Here is a 23,817-nt window from a genome sequence, read left to right as displayed (position 1 = left end):
CTAGCCCAAGGTCACTCAGCAGCTGCATGTGGAGGAGCGGGGACGCGAACCCGGATCCCCAGATTACGAGTCCACTGCTCTTAATCACTACACCACAAAAAATAGGAATCCAGGAGAGTTGCAGTACTTATGTATGTTAATGACACTATTTTATTTTCTCAAACCCAGCAAGGGTTAAGAAGACTTTTGAAATCTCTTTATCAATTGGTAGAGCAAGAAAAACTAAACATTAATTAGGAAAAGACAAAAGTTTTCGTTTTTGCTAATAGATTTTTAAAAAACACAAGCGGCAAATTGATGGGCACCCCATTGAGCAGGTGAAATCCTTTAAATATCTGGGTTTATGCTTTTCTTCAGCTGGGAATTGTAAGAAGCACTTTGTGAAGACAATTAAATTGGCTACTAATGCTGTGAACACTTTATTGAGGTTCTGCTGGAGTAAATGTGGTAGGCAGATTCCTCCAGCCCTCAAAATTTATGAAGCCAGAGTCATCCCACCAATCTGTTATGACACACAAATATGGGGACCTAAAAGCAGGCAGGAGCCAGAGAGAGAGAGATCCTTGATTTCTGATTGAATCCTAAAGCCTCTTGGGGTGTTAATGCTGTGAGTCCCTCCATCGTAGGCTCAGGTTATATATGTGTGTGTGTAAATAAACCATACCTGGTGAAGACATCACAGTATCTGCTGTCCCCCATTCTGAGGAAACTGAACCCTGCGTAAGCGCCTGGAACCACTGGAATCTCACACTGCTCAGAGATTGGGGTGGCATGCAACAATATTTTGGGTGGGGAAGGGAGATGAAAGGCAGGCAAAGGGCAGGATGGATTGCACCGGATTAGCTGCACAAATTCCACCCAGCCACCCTCTCCAAGAGGCAATCAAATAAACACAGAACTGCACTTGAAAGATTTCTGAGTATTTATCAGCTGACTAGCTGCCTTGCTTCCAAAAAAACATTTGCAACCAATGTTTTCGGTTTCAGGGCACACATTTTCCCCTTGTGTCATTTTTTTTTAATACAACGCTTCCCTATTTGAACAGCCTGTTAACTCGTTTTCTTGAACTTCTCTGGTTCTTGGTTTCTGTACACAAAGAGTTCAGTCCAAGCCTGAAGTGAACTAAATCTTCCATATGTTCTCTTCATTACTTCTTTTCTCAAATATCGCCTATTCCTTCAGTTCTATTATCTCTCATTTGGCTTGAAAGCCTCCTGGAGACAAAAAGTGTTGCTTCTCTGCTCAGACCAGCTCTTGCTACAGTCAATAACCATAGTACAGTCAATAAATCTTCAGTACTCCTTAGAGAGGTAGTAATAGCTCAAAGTGCATAAAAGAGTCCCCGGATAATGAAGGACTCTTTCCCTCGCCTCCGTTTCCTTTGTCTCTGTCTCATGCTGCCCTGTTTGGGTGACATTTTTCTCCCCTCCAAAAGAACCTTCTCACAGGAGGGTATACAGTATGTCATTTGTCAACATTAGGCAACATGCTAACAGCAGCTCACCCTGTGCAGTTAGAATATTTATGACCGTTCCATCACTTCTCTGCAGTTCCGTTTGAAACCGGAGGGACACACAGACAAATCAAGTGTGCATCACTCTCTAAATACAGTAGAGATCTCAAAGATCCTCTATGAATAGTGTAATGGAAGAGGGCAAAGAATGTTTTGCTCTTGTCTACAGCTGGCAGCATCCAGCTTACCTGTCCTTGGAGACCCAAGCAGCTTGTTTTTCTATGCCAGACCCCAGCATAGGCACACAAGCCGTATGAAACCAAAATGGTCTAGCCACATGAGAAGAAAAATCCCTGAGAGTCTGGAAGAAATGCACATAAGATCCCCCAACACCAATTTTATGACAGGAGGAAAAAGGGGAAAGTAGAATGGTACTTTAAAATGTGAGGAGGGGGGGTGAATCAGGTCCAATTGCAGTGGCTTACAAAAAGGTTCCTCACATATACTGAACTTTATGGTCTGTTGAGAAAGGTTGAAGGACAAACGGCTATGTGGCAGAAGTTCACTTTTAAGATTCTTGGCCAAGGTAGGTCTTGATTGGCGGGTGACATTGCCCAGTCACTCACAAGGCAGTCAGTAGCCAGGAGGGTTAAATATGCTCTCTGTTCCTGTTTTTGAAAATGCAATTAAAAAAAAAAAAATGAAGGCCACTATGGTAGACATTTGGCTGGCTGTTCTGTATTGACCTGGCAAATTGTATTTTGGGTGTGCCTTGGGGAAAATGTTTTGTTACTAGGTCTTCTGTGCCATGATGGTCTTGTAGAGTAGAGCTGTGGTTATCAGACTTCCTATCTTACTGCTCCACTGCACACTGAAGGGTTTACTAGGGAGCCCCAGCCCATTACAAAGGTTCGAGGATGTGTTCTGAGCTATTGTGAAGTCTTATTCGAGGTGGTGGGAGTGGATTGACAGGCCATAAACTAAATGAAATGTCATATGGACCACAGACTAGGACACATATTAAGGCACATGCTCAGTTTCTGGATGGCACTGGCCAAGACTCTCAACGACCTGTGAGAAATGAGAGTGTTCCTTTGAGCACCTCCCCTACATTGCCCAAGAACAACCCCCTGCAGTCCTTCATTGCAAAGGAAGATCAACAGTCATGGGCAATCTGTCTTTCGTGGACTGTGTTCACCACTGCTCTCCTGCTCACGGAGAAATCTCTGAGAAATTTCCAAGGAACCCTGGGATCCCCCAAAAGCACAGTATGAAAGCAACTGCGTCTGTCAAGAGAAGATGGGATTTTGTGCTTCTTCTAAGCTCCTTCAGCTGTCATTCAATGAGCTAATCACCGCCGGTCTGCCTGAATGTAAATATGCTTTCAAACATTAGACAGATGAGCATGCTCTATTGTCTCTTACCTAATTACCTGTTTAAAGTGCCACATAGCTCAGAGGGAAATAAACAATTAAATGATGGCTGGCCATTTGCCTGCAAGGAAAATAGAGGTTGCTGAGGAAAAAATCAGATAGACACAGCTGAAAGCAAATCTTTTAAAAGCAGTCACATATAAGGAGGCAGAATAGCTTCGAAGCACAGTCAAGAGGAAGATATAAGATGTGTGTGTGCTCATTCATGTGCAGACTATGTCTTCATCTTTCATCTTTTCGGAGCACTTAGCAGAAGTGCAATTTTCTTGGGCTGAAATAATTATGTAAAGATTGAAAACGTGGATCACCCCTAATCTGAGAACTTCCTTCCTTAGAATTAACTGAAGCATTATTGATAAAAATTTGAAGTCGGTAGCATCTTCCCCCTGAACATGATACTGCAGTTCTAGAATTCACACCATAATATAACAAAATGCAGTATGAGAAATAAAAGCAAGAAAATACAGAAACATATATTAATATTTAATACAATGGATATGCCATCTCCCATCTTCAACCACAAGTCCATATGCAAATGCAGACCACCATGAGGCTGGTGGATCACAGTTTGGGGACCACTGCAATAGACTATTCAAAAGTTCTAATCTGTGCTTTAAATTTAAAAGAAGGTTGTGCATCTACTGCACATTTCAACTAAGGGTATGGTCTGGACTAATTAAAATAATTATCTTGTCAATCATCCAAGACGCCACTCTTCCTCTCCTTTTTTCCAGGAAACCTTCCATTCATTTCTGTACACAGAGCATCTCGGTCCACAAAGGAGTTTTGTTTCATTCTGAGAAAGTGAAAATATATAAAGAAACTGCAGCAGCAGTCTTAGACAGCACAATTTTACATATCCCTTTTCTAGGACACACATCTGAACACTAAAGAGAAGGAGAACAGTCTTCACTCAGTTATACTTAAAAGGTAAATCATCATAGTTTTTAGCATGTACACAGTGCCCAAAGCACTTGGCAACTATTACGTTGCTAATCTTATAATTCTTATAAGATGCTTTTCCCATATTAAAGAAAGGGGTCACAGACACCGAGCAACAGGAACTCGCCTAAGGTAAACTTGTGAACAAAGTGAGATTTCAGCCAGAGGTGGCGCAGTTTCTTAGGGCTACACTAGCCAAAATATTGTTTATTTAAAGAACTTAAAGGAAAATATCTAACTGGTGAACAAGGAAATTGAAAAATACAAGAGATTAAAAAACAGTAAAAAACACAAAATTATATGTACAATAAAAATTCTTCATTGTAGATTGCATGGGCTGCAGACTAAAAACTAAAACGTATCGGTAGATACAAAGATAAGGAAAAAAAGAGGGTTTTCAGAAGAGCCATACTACAAACATTTACTTTGATTTAGTGGAAGTAGAATTTGCCAAATGGTTTAGGGGAAGTATTGATTTATCATATACAAAAGACTAGTTTGGCTTGGGGTTCATTCATAATTGTTACTTGCTTCTATGGAGTGGATTTCACCAGATCATGTGATCATATAGCTACATACACTCAGGGATCATATAGCTACATTCTATAGCATTCACCACGCAGTAATTTAATTTTAAGACCCAATAGTTGTCATTTGGCATTGCTCAAGCAAAGCACAGGGATCTCCAGCCTTTTAGGCCACCTTTAACCCCAAACTTGCATATGGGATTCCTGTTTCATGTTTTCTTCCTCTTCTCCCCCATCCATATCTTTATTCCTCTCTCTTATGAACTCTACTTCACCTTAGCCCTTTCTGTCCCCAAAAAGATCCCAGTGCTGATAGGACAAGCCACCTGAACTAAGGTTGCAGGACATCAGTTGCAGGTCGATGTTCGCTAGTTAATTATCTATAGACATCACTTAGAAGTAGGCTTGTGGTTATGAAGAGGTAATCAGAAGAGCACAGCAATAATATGTCCCGAGTGTATAAGCCCTCTGTCTTAGGTGACGTTATCCACACAGTTTAGTACAAATGGAACTACAGTGGTACCTCCGTATAAGTCCGCCCTGTCCAGCGTCCATTTCAGCGGGCATCCACGGCAAACCCGGAAGTACCGGAACAGGTTACTTCCAGGTTTGCTGCTCGTGCATGCGCAGAAGCGCAAACCACTCCACGCACATGCACAGAGCGGTGCTTTGTCGAGCGTCCTTTCCGCTGAGCGTCCAGGGCTCCAGAATGGATCCCACACTCATAACAAGGTACCGTACCACTGTAAATCCTTAACTGCTCAAGGACATATTGTAGCATGAAAAATGCTCCGTTGGTTAGAGCATGGTTGCAGGTTTGATCCCTGTATGGGATAGGTGCATATTCCTGCATTGCAGGGGGTTGGACAAGATGGTCCTCAGGGTTCGTTCCAACTCCTACAATACTATGATTCAGAAGCAAGATCTATTGTGACCATATAGAAGCCGGACTGGAAGCTGAATTTTATTTCATTGCTGGCAATGGGACAATCTTCTCCACTGCTTCTGAGGTCTGCAAACTAGCTCATAGGGTACAGGGCAGGCCGTGTCGCACACATGGCTGTGCTCCAACACCTCACTGCAACTTGCTCACTACTCTGCATGGCTATAGTGCAGCATCTGTGGCACCAGTGTGTGTCATGTGAGTGGAGCAATGCATGTACAAGCATCACTGCCGTTTGCGCACCGGTTCAGGAGGACAGGAACATGTGCAGGACTCAGAAGAAACAGTGGGGGACTCCTATCACACAGAGACACTTCCAAACTTCCATTGCCTGAGGCAGCTATCTCAATCTACCTAATGTTAAGGTTGACCTTGACAATATGTCAACAAAGCCAGCTGTAACAGCAGCCTCATCTGAGCGGTCATCCAGTTTCTGTGGACACTGTGAAAGAGATGTGCTCACTGCACATTTGTATAAATGCTCCAAGGTCATTGTACTTGCAAAATTGGAATATCACATTGCCATGCAAGGCAGTGAAGGAGCATGGCAGTCGTTCCTTTGAACTGGCTATAACATTCATATCTCATAAATGGTGTGTTTAAATTTAAATGCCCAAATATTCCTTGCCGATCCAAAGGGGTATGTGTCTGTAGATAGATAAACAGAGCCTGACGCTCTTTTCATTGGACTGAACCCTGCTCCAGATATCCAACCAATGAAGAAAATTAAATTGCAATGTGAAGAGAATGGAGAAATTCCTAGCAAAAGAAAGCAAACACTGTTGTTAGGTCGTGCGTCCCTTCTAACATCGGGCACTCCTGATAAGAAAGAGCATATATCATGTACAGACAGAGGACAGGAGAGATTGTTCTTGTTCCTGAATTCAATTAGTCTGAATGTTTGTTTTTAAGCAAGTGTGAAATTCTTCTTGTTGATTTTGCAAACAACCTATAAGGGGCAGGTTGATATCAATTTCACTGTGGCCGCAACAGGGCTGAGTGGAGGAGGGAATACTTTGGGGAAATGCTGGGCGAAGCAAGATTTTGAATGTTAGAGGAACAGCTGTGTCATTTCTGTTTCTTTAGGAACATTTCCATTGGCCAAAGAAAATATCTTCCTGGTTTTGTTCTTCTTCCACCCCACTGTTTTTCCCTCTTCTTCCCCACAGATTCCAGCACTCCTGGAATTTAATTTAATTTTTATCCAGAACCTAAAGGTCTTCATTTCTGCAGTTCTTGACCTTTCTACTAACTGGTGTGGTGACCTTTACAATGTTTGGCTCCTGGGAGATCTGCCCATGCCACATTTGCCACAGAGACTTGGCACTGTGCTGACCTCAGACCACTAATTCTTGGGGACTGAATCCTTCCATGAAAGCAGCTCTGAGGAGATGGATCAGTTCCATGGTCTGTCCCATGAGGAGACATGAGCACCAGAGCCTGAATCTCCTCCCCTGAACCCCACGGATACACCTCTGCTGCTGAATGGTCCACAGATTCCTCAGAGAACCAAGTGAGCCCTTGAGGATGTATCCCCACTCCTTGAAACCCCAGAGCCTAGAAGAAGCCAACAGCTGCAGAGGAAGTCACTGACCAGATTCAGTATTTAGGAGGTGGGGCCTCTGCTCTATGAATTCCTACCCCAGGCTATAAAGATCTGCCAGTTGCTCCAGGACGCTGCTGAGATAACTGGTATGTTCTGCCTCATGGGGCAGGATAACTAACTCTGGTCCTGTGACCAACACCCTGGTCCCTGTCCAGGGTGCTGATCCTCACCTTGCCTCCCTGGATCTACTGACCTCCCTCTTGCTTGGGCCATCACCCTTCCTGTGTGATCAGCATCTTCACCAGGACAGGCACGTTGCTGAGAATTCTGGAGCACAGCTGTAATTTACCTGCAGAACTAGCCAAGTGCATCAAGCATTCATTGTTATTGCTCTTAAATTGGGTGCAACCCAGAACACACCCAGCATTCTCTGGCAGCTGCACATTATGGGGGACGGGACTGATAGTGGTAAGCAAGCTTGCCTTTCAGAGAAGCTTGTTTCCCATTACTGATCTGCTCATGGAGAAATCCCTAATAAGCTTTCAAAGAACCCTAACATTCTCCTGAGCACTTTGAGAACCACTAAACTAAGGGAGTGACTACTGAAGAACAATAGTATTCCCCCCACCAGCAACAGACATCTGAGTTCAATGGATTATCCACCCAGCACCCTTGACAATTGTCCCAGCCCACACTATTAGTTTAGTTCCCAGGATCATATTTGGGAATCAGTAAGGGGGAACCAAGGTGGTCATCTTGTGTGAGAGCTGTACCACTTTTTTTTGCAGGGACTGACACTACTGAGTGCTCTGTTACTCAACAAAAACAAAGCACATATGTGAAGGACAAGACTCTTGGCCTAGCCTTCGTTCTGACATGCTGTTTTTCTATGTGTAGGAATCTCCCCTCCCCCCTTGTAGTGGCTAGGAGGGAGGTGACAGTTCCATCCCATGACCTACAGTCCAAAGTGGAACAGCCCCGACACAAGTTTACCATTTCAGTAAGATCTAGGCCTTAGACTAAAGGACTTCTCAACGAGATTTTTCAGACTCTGGGGGAGCACAGGCTGGGAAAAGATTCTCTCCTGCAAGGAATCCTGCCAACAAAGGCACCTTGTAAGCACCAGGTGCAAAAAGCCCAAGGTAATTGTCTCTAATTGTGAGCTTCTTGTTAACGCTATAGTTAGCTCAGCCAGAGTTGCTCACAGCATCCTTTCATGTCAATGGGAGTTACATGCATGAATTGCGTGGAGAATGGGGCCATTTATGCTACACTCCCTTGATGCACACCGTATTGAGCTCGTATGCTGGGAGGTGGTTGTTTTTAAACAATATCCAACATTTGCATGTGTTAAAATGTGGCATTAAGAGTTTTCTTTCTGCAAGTTGTTAGAAGTCCAATTAGATTTCTACAGAGCTGTACCTCCTTGGAGATAATTTCCTATTATCAGAGGAAGATGCATACGATGAAATATTGGTTTTCATATGCAAATTATCTCACCTACTTCCCACCCACCACCCTTTTTACTGCTTTGGGACTAAATGCTTTTGCAAACCTAGATGTTTCCACTAGAAAAGTTTGGTGTGATGGACTTTATTTAATTCCTGTGCAGCCTTTCAGTCCAAATGGATCTCCGAGGTAATATGCATAAAATAGCATTAAATCGGATTGGGACGTGGGTGGAGCTGTGGCTTAATCACTGAGCCTCTTGGATTTGCCGATCGGAAGGTTGGTGGTTTGAATCCCCATGACGGGGTGAGCTCCCATTGCTCGGTCCCTGCTCCTGCCAACCTAGCAGTTCGAAAGCACGTCAAAGTGCAAATAGATAAATAGGTACTGCTCCGGCGGGAAGGTAAACGGTGTTTCCGTGCACTGCTCCCCAGAGTCACCCGATACTGGAGTTAATGGTCAGGGGTCCCTTTACCCTTACCTAGCATTAAATCTTACAGTGGTACCTCGGGTTACAGATGCTTCAGGTTACAGATGCTTCAGGTTACAGACTTCGCTAACCCAGGAATAGTACCTCGGATTAAGAACTTTGTTTCAGGATGAGAACAGAAATCGCACGGCAGCCACAGGAGGCCCCATTAGCTAAAGTGGTACCTCAGGTTAAGAACAGTTTCAGGATAAGAACGGACCTCCAGGATGAATTAAGTTCTTAACCCGAGGTACCACTGTATTTAAAATAAGCAATAAAAATAAAACCCCAATAATATTTTTTTTAAATAAAATATGCCCATAATAGAGAGCACACAAATGTCAGGGTTAAAATAGCAGCATTTAATCCTGAAAGCTTTACAGAATAAATGTGTTCAACCAGCTTCCTAAAAGCTAGGAGAAAGGTAACTTGGCGTTTCAAAGAGCCTTGCTGAAAGAGCCACAACTGAAAAGGTCCTGGTTGCTTTTAAAGCCCCAAAGGCGCTTACAAGGGAAGACCAGTGGACTTTAGTGACAGGCAGACCAATCCTGTGGGTCCTGGTATAGTTGAAAAGAGTAGTACAATGAGGCACACAACAGATGAGAATGAGAGCTGGATCCCATCTCTGGATGATGGAAATACTGTAGTCCCAATAAAAGCAAAGCCTACCTTGTGGGTGTAACTGAGGACAATAATAACCTGAGATGAAGATAGAGGACTAGGACCCAGATCACTCACTCTGAAAGGTGATACCAAACCATGAGAACAGCCAAAAGAGAGTCTCATGTGTGGGGCTTTTGAAGCCCATGTCAGTTCAAGGTAAAAATTCCAGCCAGGCCAAAAAAACAACAACACTTGAGGAGGGTGCAGAGCAGGACTAGTAAGGAATGAAGCCTAGGAGCCTAGGAGGAGTCCTGAAAGGCAGATAGAGGTGTCTGGACCCCTATCTGAGGTTCCACATATCTGCAATGATCCATTGTGGAGGCTACCAAAGCATGAAGTACAGCAGTCAAGTCACCTCAGACTAGGATGGACCATAGTTGCCAAACCAGCTATAGCTGGAAATAGACCACCAAGGTTACATGTGATCCATGAGTACCCCAAATTACACAACTGTTCCTTCCTCACCCTTTCCCAGAATTAGGATCTCAGAACACCTAACACCTCTGTCTTGTTCTGATTCAGTTTCCCATTTTGGGGCCTACCTCCAGCCTGTTATTGCCTCCAGACAATATCCTGTCTTCAGGAACAGCTACCGAAATCCAAAGTTCACACTGTTGAGACAGTTACTGCTCAAAGCTATTGGCCAAAGCATAGGCAACTGCTGCCGCCCAGTGCCACCTATATCTGGTTGTTGTTTTTGACTCCTTTCCCACCAACAGTATTCCATTGCTGAATGTGCTTTCCTGTGTTAGACTGCTGCAGACACAGGGCCAATGAGAAACAGCAAGTGTGCCCCTGTGTCAGGGACCGTGCTGAGGAGGACTGCACTGAGGAGGAATGGTGGGAGCCTCCCCCTCTCCCTGAATCTTTCCAGGAGCAGGAGGACAGTATATATTTGGAACAGTGGTTTGCAGAGGGACATAGTTCAGAAGGCAGAAGCTGGGAAATACTGGATGGGGAACAGCTAGAAGGGGGAAAAAACAGGAAGAGAGAGGGTTAACAGATTCACAGTCTCTGGACAGCATTCCCCCCCCCCCCCTTTCTCCAAAGTCACAGAGAGCTCAGAAACTGGCAAAACAGAAAGCACAGAGGGTTCAAGCTCAGATTATAAAACATAGAAGTGATGTAGATTAATAGGGACAGAAGGGGGTGGTGTCCTTAATTGGGAGCACTGCCATTCTGGGAGATGTGTTCGCTGCAATTATTAAAGTTTCTAACTGGTAAGAAGACTCCTTTTCCTTTATTCTGCTTATCTACTAACATGGGGGAGGAAGCTGATACCCTGAAACCTGGCACCCCATGTACCAGGCCTGCTGCCCTCAATCAGACTCTGAGTAAGCTGCTACCAGCTTTTTACTATTCCATTTTAAAAACTCACCTGACTGTTCCATACTGAAATGCATGCCACATCATTTAGCCTTGTTTTAATATCTGGGGACATGCTGTAAGATCTTAGATGCCCACTTTTGGTGCCTCTGCCCAGATTGCGCCCAAGGAAGATGCCCCTGTAACCTTACCCTATTCTTGTTATCACTTCTAGGGCTGAATTGTGGTTGTTAACCTCATTTCACTACTAATAAAAACAGAGGGAGGGGGGAAGGAGGAGGAGAGAGAGGGGAGGAAGGAGTAAAGAGTTGTGTTTAATTCGTCTACCAATGCCCCACTGAAGGCAATATCACAGATATTAGCCAAGAGCTTTGGCATAGCAGGGTGAGCTCAGGACAAACCAAGAGACTCAATTTGCAAGTTCCTGGATTTTGTCAGCTTGAGTTACAATATTTAGGGAAGACTCAGACACACACTCACATAAGTGTAAAGCGGAAGGAAGGAAGAGAACAGGCAGGCAGAAGAAGTGCCACTGGTCATATCACCTCAGGCTGCGATCTTGTCAGCTCTCATAAGTTAAGAAGGGTCAGCCCAGGTCAGTTCATGGATGAGAGGGTGCCCGTGATTCTCATCTGTTCAACCCAGACTCAGAGCGAAAAGTACTGCAGCCTTCCTGCACGGGACAGGATGCAGCTTTCAGTGAATGTAGAGCCAGCTGCATTTGGGGGAGAGTCTAGACAAAACACCCTCCATAAGCCCCTTTCACTTGGAAAAGGGGTTTGCGTACAAACTAGTCATTCTCCCACCAGCTTTCTTGGGACCTCAGGCAAAGATTATTCCATAAGTATCCATAGGACTGCAGCCTTATAATTCTTATGTCCGCTTTTCAAAGGCATCCCCACACACTCCAACATTTCTCCAATGAAAATTATTTATTTATTTATTTATTTATTTATTTATTTATTTATTTATATTATTAATTGAATTTATACACCACCCTATACCCAGAGGTCTCAGGGCGATTCACAGAAAAGATCACAACATATATAATCAGAATAAAAACAACAACCTAATAACACACACACACCCCAAAAAAGAGCCACATTTTAAAAGGGTATAGAATGTCGAACAGATCAACCAAAGGCCTTAAAAAAGAATGTTTTCGCCTGGCACCTAAAGGTGTGTAATGAAGGCACCGGGCAAGCTTCCCTGGGGAGACCATCCCACAGATGGGGAGCCACTGCAGAGAAGGCCCGTTCTCATGTTGCCACCCTCTGGACCTCTCGAGGAGGAGGCGCGTGAAGAAGGGCCTCAGAAGATGATCTCATGGTCCAGGTAGGTTCATATGGAAAGAGGCAGTCCTTGAGGTATTGCGATACAGGGATATCCTACTCAATAATAATATTATTTATACCCTGCCCTTCTGAACGGGTTGCCCCAAACACTCTGGGCGGCTTCCAACATATATAAAAACATAATAAAACGTGAAACTTTTTTTTTAAAAAAAAAACAACAACTTCCCTATACAGGGCTGCCTTCGTGTCTTCTATAGGTTATATAGTTATTCATCTCCTTTCGCTTGGGGGCCACAGAACTCCATACCCTCCCACATTTCTCTGACGAAAATAGCGATGTTCCACTGGATTGACTTTGGCACTATTGGCCTTGCAGTAGCAGAAAGCCTTCCACTCATGCAAGGCAGGGCACCTACAAGAGTGTTCCATATCATATCTTATACTGTTCTGGAGGGCTGCCACCCCCATCCTGAATCCTTTGAAGAAACCTTTTGGGGACTTGAGCTTGTTTGGAGGTTCTAGCAGGGAAGCGCAGCTATCGTATATGTCCGGGCCTCAGACATAAGGTTACCAGGTTAATGAACTAGATGGATGGGATAGAAAGGACTGACAAAACCCGTGACCAGGAGGAAGAGACGCTGGATGAAGATTGGAGAAAGTTTTAAAAATTCTATTTAGGAATGTTTTCTAAAATTAATGAGTATTAAAAAAGATGTTGGAACGAAATTATTTGGCTTTAGCAGAAATGTTAAAAGAACTATGCAAGAATATGTCATGGTTATGAGAAATTGGTATAGATAAGACTCAAGCTTTAAGTTTTAGGGTTTTTTATAGTAAGATAAGGTTAAAATAGATTAAGGTAATTTAATGACAGAATATCATGAAAAATGGGAAGATTTGCTGTGATAATCAATAACTAGAATACAAAAAAGGGAGGTGTGAGGAGGTCCATGAAACAAGTTAATGAAAGATAAAGATTTGGGAATATTGGATTTGTTTTTAATTTTTTTGTTTATTTTTGCTTTTTGATTTTGATGTATTTGTGTGATTTGTTTTTTCTTTGTTTATTGACTTGTATTGTTTAATTTCTCTTTTTGTCTACTTTTTTCTTTGTTTCTTTGTAATCTTAAAATCCTCAATAAATATTATTTTAAAAAAGAAAAGAAAGAAACTGTGATGGGACGATGAGCTGCTTGTGTGTAAAATCCAAGTCCCTCAGAGTTTGGTCAAGTTTGCAAACCTCTGTCTGTAACGGAGCCCCTTAAACATGGCTCCGTCAGTCGCTGGCAGATTCCGACAGTGGTTGCTTTCGGAATCGCTTCCAACATAAAAGCTCTTTAACGGAAACACGTCTTCTGGACTCTCTGCGTGACAGTTTCCGGCGAGGAGTGGGTGTCCCTACAGGAGGTCCTGAAACCTCCCCACTGTTTTCGCTGGAAGTGTCTCTGAGCCATCCCTCCAGCTCCCTTTCCCTCAGCTCAGCTCCTCTCCCCCTACTGGTTCCCTCTTCAGCTGCTGAGTCTCTCCCAACCTGTGTGAGCCCTTTCACTTCCCTTCCTTCCGATGGCAGTTCCCTGACATCCACCTCCCCTCCAGGGCCCCCTTCATCCCCTCTCGCCCCCTCCTCTACGGGCGGTGAGGAGGCAAAACCCCGGAATGAACTTCCTTCATCTTCCGATGTCTCGAACACTTCTCTCCACCTGTTGCGGTTCCTGGTCTCGAAGTACTCCTCCTCCTCAGAGTCCATCTCCCCTTCCCCTTCCGAGTCCGAGAATCCTTCCAACTCCTCCTCCTCATCGGTGGTCCCAAAGTATTCCCTCCGGAACCTCTCTACAGGCTGAGGTTTCCTTGGGAACCTCTGATGGAACGTTTCTATCAATACCTCGTCATTGATATCTTCTGCCATTACCCAAGTGTTTTCTGACTCCGGTTCTCCTTCCCACGCTACCAAATACTCCACCTGATCCCCCTTCCACCTGGCGTCGAGGATTTCTGCCACATGGCTGCTGCATTCCCTTTCTTCTATGACCGGTCCCCGAGTGGCCATCCCTTCTCGTCCCCCCTCATACGGTGACAGTAACGACCTGTGAAATACTGGGTGCAGTTTCATGTGGTTGGGTAACCGGAGCCTGAAAGCCACTGGGTTGACCTGTTGAATGACCTCAAAGGGACCCAATCTCCTGGGTCTTAATTTCTTACAACCTCCTTTGAACGGCAACCCTTGGGTTGACAGCCACACCCTATCTCCCACCCTTATGGTTTCACCTTCCCTTCGGTTCTTGTCTGCCTGCCTCTTGTATTCTTCCTTCGCCCTTTCTAAGTTGAGTTGGAGCTGACGATGGATTGCTTCCATTTCTTCTACAAAATGCTCGGCTGCCGGGACGCTCCATCTCTCCCCTTCTCCCCCTGGGAAAGCCCTGGGATGACACCCATAATTAGCCAAAAAGGGGCTCATCCCTGTGGACACATTCTCGGCATTGTTGTAGGCAAATTCCGCCAGCGCCAACTTTTCTACCCAGTCATTCTCTCTGTCATTGACATAACACCTCAGGTATTGCTGGAGGACACCGTTTGCTCTTTCCGCCTGCCCGTTGGTTTCAGGGTGCCGGGCAGTCGAAAAGTTGACCTCCACCTGCAGTAAGCTCATGAGCTTCCTCCAGAACCTGGAAGTAAATTGTTTTCCTCGGTCTGAGACCACCCTCAATGGCACCCCGTGCAACCTAAAAATGTGTTCTACAAATAACTTCGCTGTCTCTTCCGCCGTGACTGCATGCGAGCAGGCTACAAAGTGGCACATCTTTGTTAGTAGGTCTACCACCACCATGATGGCTGTTTTCCCCTTGGACTTCGGCAGATCAGTCATAAAATCTATCGACACTGCCTCCCAAGGTCGTTCTGGGGTTGGTAAGGGTTCTAATAGCCCCGCCGGTGCCCGCCTCTCCCCTTTGGCTCGCTGGCATTGCTCACACCCTCTTACATACTCCCGTACATCTTCCCTCACCTTAGGCCACCAAAATTCCCTGGTGACCAACCACATGGTTTTGTGTTGTCCAAAATGCCCCGCCGTGGGGCTGTCGTGCAACTGCTTGAGTACCCTCCCCCTTAAGTCTCCTTCAGGGATATACAGTGCCCCTTTGTAATACAAAGCTCCATTTCTTTCCTCGAAACCCCCTGGTTCCTCTCCCTCACCCCTAAGACCTCTGAGCTTATTCTGGGCGTATTCATCATTCTCTGTTTCCTCTACCAGTTCTCTTTGTCCCACCAATGCGGCCCCACACACCCAGCGGTCCTCTGGAATGACATGTCTCTCTTCGGGTGCTCCCTCCCCCTCCAAATATTCAGGTTTGCGTGAGAGAGCGTCCGCCCTAATGTTCTCTGGGCCTGGCACGTAACAAATCTCAAAGTTAAATTTGGAGAACTCCTGGGCCCATCTCACTTGCCGTTGGTTGAGCACTCGTGCCGTCCTCCAATACTCTAGGTTCTTGTGGTCAGTGCACACTTGCACCTTATGTTGTGCGCCAATTAGCAGGTGCCTCCATCTCCGGAACGCCTCATGAATGGCTAGTAGTTCTCGGTCATACACCGTGTAGTTCCTCTCGGATTTGTTCAGCTTTCGCGAAAAAAAGGCACACGGTCTCCACTCTGACTCCTCCTTCCCTGGCTGCAGAAGCACCGCCCCAATCGCTCTGTCTGATGCGTCAGTTTCCACTCTCATCGGTTTTTGTAAATCCACATGCAGGAGTTGTTGTTCCGAGGCGAAGGCCCTTTTTAGTTCCTCAAATGCTCGCTCCGCCTCCTCAGTCCAAACGAACTTCTTCTTACTGCTGAGACAGTCCGTAATGGGCGCCGTCAGGTGGGCAAAGTTTCGGATGAACTTACGATAGAAGTTCCCAAATCCTAGGAACCTCTGCACATCCTTCCTTGTTTTGGGTGTTTTCCATTCCAGCACCGCCTGGACCTTGCCGGGATCCATGGCCAATCCCTTGTCTGACAGGCGATACCCCAGGAATTCCACCTCCTTGGTATGAAACTGACACTTCTCCAGTTTCACCCACAGCTGGTTGGCTTGCAGCCTGCTCAACACTTCTCTGACGTCTCTCACATGCTGCTCCTCATTCTCAGAATACACCAACACGTCGTCTAAGAAGGCCACACAATTCTTGTAAAGCAAAGGCCCCAGGACGTGGTTCATAAACTATTGAAAGCATGCGGAGCCTGCTTGTAGGCCGAAGGGCATAACTAAATATTCAAATGCCCCTAAAGGGGTGAACATGGTGGTTTTCCATTCATCCCCCTTCCTTACTCGTATCAGGTTGTACGCCCCCCTTAGGTCCAGCTTTGTGAAAATCTTTCCCTTCCGCACCCTTGTCAAAATGTCGTCAATCCTGGGCATAGGGAAAGCCACTGGTTCTGACACTGCATTTAAGGCCCTGAAGTCACACACCAGCCTCGGCTTGTTCGTGTTTTTTTTATCCACAAAAAACACTGGGCTGCCCCCCACCGCCCTGGACTCTCTGATGAACCCTCTCTTCAGGTTCTTGTCAATGAACTCTCTTAGCTCCTGCATCTCTCTGTCTGACATGGCGTACAGCTTGCCTACAGGGAGCTGTGCCCCAGGGAGTAAATTGATTTGACAGTCAAAGGGTCTATGCGGAGGTAGTTGGTCAGCTTCCCTTTCGCTGAAGACGTCGCGGAGATCTGCGTATTGTCGTGGTACCTTCACGTTCTCCGTTACTTCAGTCCCTGCTAGGGTGGCTTGGGCCCCTGCCAAACCCTTTCCCTCTTTGCAGTGTTCTAAGCAATGTGCTGAACCAAAAGAAACCACTCTCTGATGCCAGCCCACCAGCGGATCATGTAACGCTAGCCAGCTCATCCCCAATATAATGGGAGCTCCTCCCAAGGTGGCCACATTAAACGCTATCAGTTCGGTGTGCCTTGCCACCTTCATTATCATTGGGACGGTCTGCAAGCTGACTTCTCCTCCCAACAGCTCCCTGCCATCGATCGTGGTCACCTGCAGGGGGTTGCTTAAAGGGATCGTCTGTATCTGGTGTTCAGCTGCAAACTCTTTGCTCATGAAATTGCAGGAGCTGCCTGAGTCCAACAGCGCCTTTATCTTTAGAGGGTGTCCGTTTGGCAGCTCTAGCGCCACTTCTATCACTAGGGCGGGTTTAGGAGGTTCTGGCGTGGGCACTTTCACTGCTCTTTGGCCTGGCTGCTGTGCCCCGACGGTGGCAGCCAGGCGTTGGCTTTTACTTGCTCCGGTATTTCTTCCTCTCTTCCCTCCACAGCTCCTACCATCCCTTGCCATTCCTTCCTCTGGGGGCAGACTCTGGCAAAGTGACCTGGCTGTTGGCAGAGATAGCATTTCCGGGCGCCTTTTCCCTCCTTCTTTCCCCCCTCACTGGGCTTTGAAACTGCGCGCGCGCGCGCTGTTCCGATTTCCATCGGCTCTGCCGGCGGGAAAGTTGGCTCTGGAATGTCTGGAATGCGGAACTCCTTCCAACGTTCCCCCTTCCCTTCCCGCCTCTCCAATGCTCTCGCCTCCTGACGCGCTCCTATGGTCAGCGCTGATTTGGTCAGCTGGTCCATAGACTCCGCCCTGGGCGCCCGGGAAAGTTCGTCTTTCACAGCCGAAGAAAGCCCTTCTTCAAAGAGCATTTGAATGGGTTCCGCCGATAGATCCCACCCCAATTTATGGATCAACATGGTGAACTCAGTCCAGTACTCACGGACAGATCGGCTCCCCTGTTTGCAAGCCATTAACTGTCTGCGCACCACTCCCTGTTCAATATCGCTGGAAAACATCAGATCCATGGCGCGAAAGAACTTCATCGTGTCCTTTAGGACGTCACTATTCGCTGCCATCAGGGGTCTAACCCAGTCTCTCGCCCCCTTTTCAAGATGCCCAATCACGAAAGCCACTCGTGATTCCTCGTCAGGGAATTCATCAAACTGCAGATTGAGGGCATATTGCATCTCTGTCCGAAAGCCATGATAGTCTTTGGGCTCCCCCCCAAACTTCTGCACCAATCCTGGTACCTTTCTGGCGAGCTGGGTGTCTTTCCCCTTTTTGTCTGCATCCTGAGCCCTCCTCTCCTCAAGCCTCGCCGTCTGCAGCGCTAGCTGGACCTCCAACACCCGGTACCTTTCTTCCAGGCTTGGACCCGCTCCAGCTCCTGCTTCTCCGGTTCCGGCTGGGTTGCTCATGATGCCTTCTCCTGCACAAGCTGCTCACGGAGACTGTCGGAATGCTGTGATGGGACGATGAGCTGCTTGTGTGTAAAATCCAAGTCCCTCAGAGTTTGGTCAAGTTTGCAAACCTCTGTCTGTAACGGAGCCCCTTAAACATGGCTCCGTCAGTCGCTGGCAGATTCCGACAGTGGTTGCTTTCGGAATCGCTTCCAACATAAAAGCTCTTTAACGGAAACACGTCTTCTGGACTCTCTGCGTGACAGTTTCCGGCGAGGAGTGGGTGTCCCTACAGGAGGTCCTGAAACCTCCCCACTGTTTTCGCTGGAAGTGTCTCTGAGCCATCCCTCCAGCTCCCTTTCCCTCAGCTCAGCTCCTCTCCCCCTACTGGTTCCCTCTTCAGCTGCTGAGTCTCTCCCAACCTGTGTGAGCCCTTTCACTTCCCTTCCTTCCGATGGCAGTTCCCTGACAGAAACCTTTTGGGGAATGGGCAATCCACATTGGGACCTACAAAACTGGATGCCCCACTGCGTAGGCGTACGTGGTGTCCGCTATCATAATGCTGTGGTTGGATACAACCTCTTGTAACAAAAAATAGTATGTTGTTGTTGTTGTTGTTGTTTAGTCGTTTAGTCGTGTCCGACTCTTCGTGACCCCATGGACCAGAGCATGCCAGGCACTTCTGTCTTCCACTGCCTCCCGCAGTTTGGTCAAACTCATGCTGGTAGCTTCGAGAACACTATCCAACCATCTCGTCCTCTGTCGTCCCCTTCTCCTTGTGCCCTCCATCTTTCCCAACATCCCATGGAGTCTTCTCTTCTCATGAGGTGGCCAAAGTATTGGAGCCTCAGCTTCACGATCTGTCCTTCCAGTGAGCACTCAGGGCTGATTTTCTTAAGAACGGATACGTTTGATCTTCTTGCAGTCCATGGGACTCTGAAGAGTCTCCTCCAGCACCATAATTCAAAAGCATCAATTCTTCGGCGATTTATGGTCCAGCTTTCACTTCCATACATCACTACTGGGAAAACCATAGCTTTTACTATAAGGACCTTTGTTGGCAAAAAAATAGTATAGTGTTGTCAAAAATGACTGCAGCAGTTAGAGATGGTTGGCAAAGCTATATAGAGCCTTGGCTAGTCTCCTGTGATGAACAGGAGTTGCCTCAAGACGACCAGGCAGGAAAGCTTCTGTAAAATTCGTTCCTTTCAGACAATCAAGGTGACTTAAAAAAAAAAAACTTAACAAAGTGATATGTGGGTGAGTAAAAACATGGCTTATAATTTTTGTGCTCATTAATATGGCTGAGTTAGTGGGAAGGTTTGGCTTGAAACACAGGGAAATAGAGACAGCTCATCAGATAAAGCGGGGGAAAGCGGATTTTAGTAAGATTATGAATGAACAGAGGAGGCAATGTTGAGAGAGGGCAGATATATTATCAAGTCATTAGTAAAACAGCATATTATAGTGCGCTTTATCTTGTGTGGTTTTAAGAGATCATTAACATCAAGGGCTTGTCTGTGTTTCTACACGACACAGAACCTACCATTCTAACACAATGAAAGCATGAAAAAATATTATGGAGACTGCACACAACCATCCTGCTTAATGACTACATAATACATGTTTAGTGCCAATAAACATCATGAAGAGTATTAGTTGCTGAGTCTGGCCTTGCCACTGTTTTTCTAACATTAATAACTCAGCTGTTTTGGATTTTTTTTTTTTAATGCTAAAAGCAGCATGTCTGCATTATTGACTATGGAATACAGGATTTCATTAAGCAAACAACACAGCCCATTTCAACTGAGGGATTGATTTCCAGAGGAGAGAGAGCATCTGGAAGTGGCCTGCCGACAGTTCCTATTCCTCCCTCTGTAATAGAAATTGCCAACTGATTTAAATTAGGTTTCTCCACATTCACTCCTGGGCTGTGAACTTGGAGCGCAAGTTAATAAGTCCAGAGCAGACAAAAGGATGCGCATCACCTCCTCAAAGACAAGGAGGGGAACGCAGCAGGAAAATCTGACACAATTTTGGACAGCGTTGGACAAGGGTGGCTTCAAGCATTCTGCTCTCAAACTGAGGTGAGGTTGCCAATTCTTCTTTACCAGCTTCTGTTTCGGGTCTTAGCAGGCCTTGGCAAGTGAAAGTGCCTATCGTCATGCCCTGACATGCTCCCTTCAGCTGCTGATTTCTGGACCTCAGTGTGATCTGAAAAGCACAGGAGCAGGCCAGCTATTTTTCCCCTCATCAATTGGCAACCCTACATGGAAAGCAGCAATGATCAATTCCATATACTAGTGTGCCATCAGGGGGCTACACTTTGTATGTCACAATTCTGTTGTTGTTTTTTTTTAATGATATTTATTGAGATTTCAAAAGCAAAAAATTACATAAAAGACAATGAAAAATATAGAAGGGGAAAAAAAGAGAAAAAACATACAAAATGCAAAGTATAAAAAAAAATATAGAAAGAACACTTAAAAACAAATTTATCCTTTCGTATCTTACATTTCATTTCCTTGCTTTCCTGACCTCCTCTCACCTACCTTTTTTGTATTCCGGTTCAATTGGTTAATTCAGCAATTCCTTTCCCTCTTTGTTTTTGTCTTAGTCCTTTAACTTAATATATTCTAGCTTTAAATTCTCACCTATTAACCAGCCATTTTTTCACACACCTTTATGACATTGCTGCTAGAACCACTTAATTTCATTCTGACATCATTCTAACATTCATTAATTTTACAATTTTTCTGTAAATAATCTTTAAATTTCTTCCAATCTTCTTCCACCGACTCTTCACCCTGGTCTCGGATTCTGCCAGTCATTTCTGCCAGTTCCATGTAGTCCATCACCTTCATCTGCCATTCTTCCAGAGTGGGTAGATCTTGTGTCTTCCAATACTTTGCAATAAGTATTCTTGCTGCTGTTGTAGCATACATAAAGAAAGTTCTGTCCTTCTTTGGCACCATTTGGCCGACCATGCCCAGGAGAAAGGCCTCTGGTTTCTTCAGAAAGGTATATTTAAATACCCTTTTCATTTCATTATAAATCATCTCCCAGAAAGCCTTAATCCTTGGGCACGTCCACCAAAGGTGAAAGAATGTACCTTCAGTTTCTTTATATTTCCAACATTTATTGTCGGGCAAATGATAGATTTTTGCAAGCTTGACTGGTGTCATGTACCACCTGTATATCATTTTCATAATATTCTCTCTTAAGGCATTGCATGCCATGAACTTCATACCTGTGGTCCATAACTGTTCCCAGTCAGCCATCATTATGTTATGTCCTACATCTTGTGCCCATTTAATCATAGCAGATTTCACTGTTTCATCTTGAGTATTCCATTTCAACAGCAAGTTATACATTCTTGACAAATTCTTAGTTTTGGGATCTAACAGTTCTGTTTCCAATTTTGATTTTTCCACCTGGAAGCCAATTTTCTTGTCCAGATTGTATGCCTCCATTATCTGATAATAATGAAGCCAATCTCGCACTTTATTTTTTAGTTTTTCAAAACTCTGCAATTTCAGTTTATCTCCCTCTTGTTCCAGAATTTCCCAATATTTCGGCCATTGGAAAAATGAATAGAATGTATGTCACAATTCTGAGGGAATGAAAAAAGAGGCACAGAATTTGGGACTTGTCTGCTACTGAAGCAGCCAAACAGAGGTTTCCAGGCTAGTCCCCATGCCATGGAAGGAACCATGAGGAGGAGAGAAAGTTGGGGACAGGGAATAAGAGGAAGACTTGGGAGATGTGTTCAACGGGTCCCATGGGTGGTATAGAATTCCACATATCACCCATGGGTGATCTAGAAGCCCAGAATGCCAAACTATAATAATGTCTAAGGAAAGCAGGGGTGTAGCAACACCACCAGTGCCTGGGGCAGAGCTTTTTTTAAGAGACCAAAATTGTTGAGCTTTTTTGGGCAGTTTCCAACATAATAAAACATTAGACATTAAAAACTTCCCTCCACATGTCTTCTAAAGGTTGTATAGTTACATATCTCCTTGGCTCAGGAGTCACAGAACTCCATAGCCCCCCCCCCCAATTTCTCCGATAAAAATAGGGACAGCTTTTCAATACCCTCCAATGTTTCTCCAATGAAAATAGATACGTCTCCTCCAACATTTCTCTGATGAACATAAGGGAAAATCCTAAGGAAAAGCAGACCGTTCCAGGATCAAATCAGAAATTGGGACAGCTTCTGTGAATCCGGGGCTGTCCCTGGAAAATACGGACCCTCAGTGGGCCTGGTTTCCTATGTTCCTATGTGCTGGTTGGATGACCCATAGCTTCCCCCATCTAAAGAGGTCTCTCCTGTGATGTATTGTATAACTAACAAGCATGGCTAGCTTAATTTTTCTGTTTCCCAAAGGACCACAACAAAAACGGCTTTCCTACCATGGCACACAGTTCCTTTTGTGCAGGTGAGTGCAGGTCGGGAGTTCTAATTATGCAGGGTGTTTGTCCCGCGTAGGTTTTTCATTCATGTTGAAAATATTCTCTTAAGCACGAGTAGTAAGAAAAAGACAGCCCAACATCTCTGGGGTTTCCCCCCACCTTGTTGCTATAATCTTAACCTTTCCCGTTGCAGCAAAATGTTTGCTAACATGTTTGATCAAGCGCCTGTTAAAGAGAAATATTGTGCTGTTGGTGCCAACCAGACCACCTCGACTTGGGTGTCACTGTAATTATTGTCAAGCATTATTGTTGCAAGGGTGTACAGAGCACATAGATCTTTCTTTTAATATGGAGCTGGCCAATTTAATGGAACATTAGTAATGCAGCCAGCACAGAGTCTGCTAACAAAACTTTACGTTACTGCTGGATGAATTACACTATACCTCTTGAATGTCTAGCAGCTGGCAAGAGGCCAGAATCTTTTACATCTGAAAATGGAGCTTGTTTCTTCCTCTCTCTTCCCCCCCGCCCTCCCTCCCTAAAGAAAACAGAAAACAGAAGAACTGGCCTTGGTGAGCTTCATATATAGCAAAGTTTTCCAATAGGCAAGAAATGTAAAACATCAACCCTAAAATAACATTGTGTGTTATTTCATTGAGAGGTGCACTAATTCTTCCTTAGTTTTGATTTTAATGTAAAAACTAAAGCCAGCCATGTTGAAGGGATAGAAAGTTTCAACCAAAAAGCACCTAGATTGCATCTATATTCAACTTTCCTCAATCCTCTTTAAAGCCATGATTGTCTTTGGATTTGTACCATTTTTCTCAGTTGGTGCTTTGCCACCATTTCTAGATTAATCATAAGTATGATTCCCCCCACCCACAAAATTCAACATTAGGTACCATACTTTGAAAGGAGTGAAATGAAAATGCAAGTTTGCCTACAGAAAGCTGTCGTGGAGGGCAAGTGAGGGCAATGGTGAGTGGAGACAAGTGAAGGAAATATAATGAAATAAATGAATACTTTTTGTAAAGGGAAGGCACTTTTCAAACACTGCAGAAAATGCACCCCCCCCCAATGCAGTAGGTTTAGCTCTGTCTCTAATTTACTTTTACTAGCCTATAAGGATTTTACATATGAACTGGTTTCGAAAGGAATATTTTTAA

General features: G+C 45.0%; 1 long non-coding RNA gene across 1 annotated transcript in view; it reads right to left on the bottom strand.

The window, feature by feature from the left end:
* Window positions 1-3,350: 3,350 nt before the first annotated feature.
* LOC308478276 overlaps window positions 3,351-23,817 on the bottom strand; it is a 31,557-nt gene continuing 11,090 nt past the window's right edge. Inside the window, exon 3 of the long non-coding RNA XR_013987012.1 lies at window positions 3,351-3,682. This is a non-coding gene — a long non-coding RNA (uncharacterized lncRNA). The remainder of the gene's footprint in view (window positions 3,683-23,817) is intronic.

The sequence above is a fragment of the Podarcis pityusensis genome (assembly GCF_964106645.2).
Source record: "Podarcis pityusensis genome assembly, chromosome: 5".
In the NCBI taxonomy this organism is placed as follows: domain Eukaryota; kingdom Metazoa; phylum Chordata; class Lepidosauria; order Squamata; family Lacertidae; genus Podarcis; species Podarcis pityusensis.
This window is presented reverse-complemented; position numbering and strand designations above follow the sequence as displayed.